Source organism: Ptychodera flava, unplaced genomic scaffold, assembly GCF_041260155.1.
Source record: "Ptychodera flava strain L36383 unplaced genomic scaffold, AS_Pfla_20210202 Scaffold_92__1_contigs__length_404208_pilon, whole genome shotgun sequence".
Classification (NCBI taxonomy): domain Eukaryota; kingdom Metazoa; phylum Hemichordata; class Enteropneusta; family Ptychoderidae; genus Ptychodera; species Ptychodera flava.
In genome coordinates this window covers 321707-327706 of record NW_027248414.1, presented here as the reverse complement: position 1 = coordinate 327706, position 6000 = coordinate 321707, and positions in this window count along the sequence as shown.

The window sequence follows — 6000 nt, the reverse complement described above, 5'->3', positions numbered from 1 at the left end:
AGAAACTGCAAATGACGACCGAATTCGAATGAAATAAGATGCCGCCATCAAGAAGGCTCAGGTTACATAAGATTGTATGAATTAACACTTTGACATTTGTCGACATTTTTTTTTGCATTCTTACATGTTGCCACTATGTCAGCAAATCACTTATAGCCCTCTGCACCCCTCGGCCAAATTCCCAGCAAATCAAATGCGACAATCTAGCAATAGATAAATCTAGTATTTGACTGAAAACAGAAATACCGAAATACCGAATACATATTATCAAAAGGAACCAGTATTCGTAACTGTGCCTGTGCGAGTTTCTTCTTTACAAACAATGTATTTCATGCACAATATCTAGGTGCACCTCATAATCATAGCTGTAACATTAAATTATACGATGTAGATTATGACAGATGTGAATAACTTTCATCACATCACCACCGTATCCTGGATTTTCACATTGGTCGTGTGAGTCCCATGCGACGACTACATTCCTTTAAATAACATGTTTGGATCAATGATATACGTATTCATCCAGTTAAAACAACTTGAAGATAATTGAAATAATCATTTGGCCATATTGTGTACGGCGATAAAAGAATGGCGTGCCACAAGTTTTTGAAAGCGTGTCGTTCAGATGCACTGAAAAGAAATGAAAGTGATATTTAAGCAATAAACCTATGTCCATATGTCTAATGTATTGTTTTGCCGCAAAATATCACGGATTATTTACCAGTAATTTAAATGAGTGTCAGAGGCAATGTGAGAGTATCATGTGATAGAGACTTTCATTTTTGCTATTTAGTAAAGTGATGATAGAAATTTAAATAAAATGAAATAAAATTCAAATAGGCCTACAGCCATTCAAAATGTATTTACACAAAAGACACAAAAGTTTTTTCCTCATCAGTGAGTGCTGCTAGTTTTGAAAGTTTATATGAGAATAATTTTTTATGTTATCACCCGTAAAGTTCATTTCAATGCTGGCCATTATCTGGCAGCAGTTTTCAAGATGTGGTCATGTTTCATTGTACTTGCTCACTTTCCAAAGTGTGTTATCATGCAGTAAGTTGAAAAATGAAAGTGCCGTAAGTGTTGTCTGCTTCGGTGCCACCCTTCACTCACATTATTGTATCAGACACATTCACCCGCGAAAAGTAGGTCCAACGATTTTCGCAAATATGCGACAAAAACCAACATAAAGCATCGTTTTATACTTTATTCTTTGACTTTGAAATTAAATATAGCCATACAGAGCATGACATTGTTGAAATTTGCAATCAAGCGAACTTCGTAAAAATGTGGTAAATCACCACATTTTTGTCACCGGTGACAGTGGTGAAAGCGGGAGCAGAGTGAAACGGAAGTGGGAGCGCCGCCACTGTTTGGAGTGTGATTCGAACTTTGACCTTACAACATCACATGTTGTAAAACAAGACTTTTGATTGGCCAATTTTGTCAAGGCTGCCATTTTGAATTCCAGTGTTGAACAGTTGAATGTGTGAGTCTGCAGGTATCATTCACTCCATTAAGCCACGGTTTTAGGGAGAAATCGTCGATTACCTCTCTCAGTGGACGATAAAGGGAACACAGAAGAGGTTTACGAGAACAACTGTAATGTTTGAAGGACGTTGCCTGCGTTAGACACTTAGAGTTTATGTAAGTTAACTTCGATCAGTGGATGTCCGTTATTTACAGTGTAATGGCCGTGGACATGTTTAATTTTTCAGCCTTTTAGTGAGGTTTCAACTGAGAGTTTGCTATTTCGACACTCTCCACATCGTAGGGGACTATTTCAAACCAACCACTGTTCTTTGAGAAGTTGAGAACATATGGTGACAAGAAGTGATCTATGCTCATTTCGATCATTATGGATTAGTACTTATGATAGCAACTCTACTGCATGCAGTGCATTAATAAATCGGACATGATACAGTTTTATTCTCGTCTCAGTTGCCGACCATGCATCGATGTCTTAATGATGGAAGAAATGTTTTCGGACTTGATACAACTACTCTCTCCAAGTAGTGCCGGTGGTGGCTTGGTTTGTACTGTGATTCATTTCTTTTGCATGTTTTATTGTTCATTATCGCTCTTATCATGAAGGACACATACCACAGACTCAGCCTTAATCCTGATTTTTACATGTAGCAATTGAACATTGTTTACCATGATGTTTATTTTGGCTGAAACTCAACATCTAATGATAAAACATAAATCAAAGTTCTCATGTTTTCCATGTACACTTCACTTTAAGGAAAGGCATTTTGAAATATATAAAGTGAACTTTATTTGTCAACAAAGTACATGTAACAAAAATTCCAAAGTTTTTGAATAAGTTTTTCATGGTTAAATTTCTTTATATATATATGTGAATTTAACATAACATTTTTTAACTGATCACTTTCTATTTGATACACATTTTAAATATAGTGATCTGTTGATCTTACCGTGGGTCTTTCAAAGGACAGATTTTACAATTTTTTTGTGTATTCCATTATCAGATTGTTCAGAAACCAAGTCATTCAAAAACAAAGCTTCAGAACAATAATTGCTATGGCCAATTTCATATCATTCAGCAATTCAAAAAAAGAAATCTTTTTGCATGTACATCTGCATGAATATTGAGATAGATGCTTCCTTACTTCACTATAATAATTTTTGTCAAAAGTTTTCCTGCAGTATAGCACATCATGTAATTTTTCAATAGAAATTTTAATTCAGAGACGATGATTAAATATACTGATAATTATTAACTAAACTTTAGATTTTAATATTTTTGAGGACATGGTCATGTTAAGAAAGAAGAAATGGTAATATTGAGTATACTCTAATGGATTACCACATCTTTCTGTCATAAAGTCTAAGTTACAAACCACATTACATTTTTTGCAATATTTAAATTTTCCACCAGAGGAATTTCAACTACTGACATTCATTCATATCAACAAAATCAAGAGATACATTGCATTATTTATGACATTTTCAACATTTTACCCAACTGTACCGTTTTCCTATTTATTATGCCAACTTGTTCTTTCAATTTTGCCATTCATATTGTCCACAGTACAGCCTCATTAAATATTCATTGCTTTTAGGTACATTAAAGAAGGACTTCTCAGTTGAAAAATATATTTTTAAAATTATTTTATTCTTTAATCATAATGTAGTATTTGCATTTAATAATTTGTACTGTAAAAGTTAATAGTAGTAACATATTTCTGTATTGCAATATTTGAAATGACAGTAATATTGTCCTTTCATGACTTTGCTACTATTGTTGTTCAGTTTGTCAACTGCACTTTCTTGCTCAGCTCCCTGAATTTGTTGAAATATCCACTTGTCAGCCTATCAGCATGATCTGTATATTTACATATAGATCTAGACTTCATACAATGCATCGGTCAACTAGTACAATTTTGACTATAAAGGTAATAGACTGTTAACATGATAATAGTAGACATTTCAACTTGCTTTTGGCAATAGAACAAGAAAATGTAGTTAATACAAAGAACAGAAATAGGGCAGAAACCAGTTGTTACAGCTACTTTTAAAGTACATATCAGTTTTTCACTAGAAGTAATTGGCCTTTAATGCAATATTTTTCATAAGTCAACTTGGCTCAGTTATCTCAGAAAGATACATTTTATATAAACACTGTTTTTAAAAATATATGTTATTTTATTTATACAAACTTTGTTTAAAATTTATATCGCTCTCAACTTGTTTTATTTGTGTATGAAGGTGTTGTCTGCCGATTTTACCACACTTGTATTGCTTCTTTTTCCTCTGTAGAGGTCCAACTGTACCAGAGAGAATATGGACTTTGATCAAATCACTGGATAAAAAAGTTAAGGTACATTTTATCAAAGGCTGAATGCACTGGATTATTTTTGTATGCTGAATCTTAAAAGTACAAATATGAAATCCATTGCATCAGCTTTATCAGTAAAGAAAATGGCCCAATAAAATTGCATTTCCCCATGCACCATTTTTGGAGCCTCTTTGTAGGGCATTATACATATGCCACCACAAAAAGCCAACAAATTGTTGTTGGCTGCAGTGGGTGTACACTGATTTGCCGTAGAGCCATGTTTAATCCCATCTAGCTAACTACTTGTGACCTCATTGTCATGAGCTCGGCCTGTTAGCTTCCTTGACCTTTGATGTCTACCCCCTTCCCCCAACTGCAGGTTGTCTGTGAGAGGTCTGTCTCAGAGCTGCAAGATGTCTGCAAGGTCTGTCCCAGAGCTGTGGGTTGTCTGCAAGAGGTTTGTCCCAGAGCTGCGGGTGGTCTGCAGTGGTCTGTCTCAGAGCTGCAATAACTAATTATATATTCACAGAATCAGCTTAGTGCAGCTCTGTCCAGAAAGCTCCAGTGAGTCTGTTTGTGCAGATCTGCCTCAGCTCTTAATCAAGTCTTTGCAGATCTGCAGGTTTCGTAAGGGTTTGCTCGTAAACTTACCTATTTATCGAATGACACGGACTGTGAAACAGAAATAATACCATTGACCCAATTGTTCTACGATAAAACTAAAACCATGTAAGATTGCTACCGTGTGTTCGTGTTACTGATAGTGAAACAGTTACAGAGTCATACATTTTCTTTGCATTTTATGGTGAGCAAATCTTAATCATAAACCTGCATCTTCGTAGACTTTTACTTAGGACATAACATCGCACCCGGAGTTGCAAATGAACGCCGGTGACAACGTTGAACCGCTGAGTACTATCGATCGTTGGTTACCTCTTGACACACAAAATCCCTGCGAATGTTATTGAACAGGGGTTTCTCTGTGCGTCATGTAATTATTTGTTAGAGTTGAACCACAAGTGAGTACATGGATGGCAATGACTGCGACTTCAAATAGCAGCACTTGCCCTTGTCTTCCGGTCACTCGCATTGTATGGCAGTTTTTGCAGCTTTTGCTGCACTGACTGATGATGGTTTGCCTGACCGCTAAACAAAAACAAATAGCCGCTTATAGGAAATCGGCCTTGATCACTAATTGCTGTGAATACCGTAAAGTCATGCCATGAACAGGAACACATCGTTTGAACCTTTATGAATTGTCTGAATGAACAAATCAAGTTGAATTGTGGGTAGCCTCTCTTACTATGGGACTTGTCATTGTGTGTGGTTTTTTTCACACGCGGATGCTCACACTACTCACAGCGGTGAACAGCCAAGTTGTTGGTCATGACCAACAATTCTAGATCTTTCTCGCGATGGTTTTATTTATCGTGTCTAAAACCGGGATGGAATATATGCATGGTCACCTATTCATTCAGTATCTTTCAACATGTCAAACACTATAAATGGGGTCTCGTGTCAAACAAAATTCATGAATAATGGCCGACTTTGTCCCTTTAAACATACCGTAATTCAGGCTTTTCATTTAGAAGCTGGCTGCTGGGGAATTTATATGGCTGGCGAGGTTACAAAAAACTAATGAATAGAGCAAAAATGTACTGACTCTGACTGGTGGTCCTCTAATAACGTGATCGAAAATGTAAGATTCTGCAAATGACACAAGAAGGTCGAAGACTTTCCATTCCTGCATATTCTTTGGTCTTCAATCTCAGCAAACTGAGCAATGTTTTTTTACGAAATGTATTGTCCTTGTTTTATTATTGGATATTGTGAGTCAAACACTGATCACGCAAAAATGTGATAAATATACCGTCGCTTGATGTCATTTGTAAAGAGTTTTACCGATTGACACACCTATCAGATTGCATCATTACACACATCAATTCTCAAAATTTTCGATGCGAGGGGTAGGGAAGCCCCCTCTCGTGCTCTTCTCTTGGGGCGTTCGAACAGTTTTTTGTTAGTAAAAATATAAATTTAAAATACCTCTCAGACTGCACCATTGCACACAATTTCTCAACCTTTTCCAGGTTAGATAGGGGACACCCTGACACTCCCCAAGCCTCTCGCATGTTCTCTCCCCGCCGTACTTTAAGTCATATATCCTAATGAGAACCCTGTCATGAGACCCATCCGAT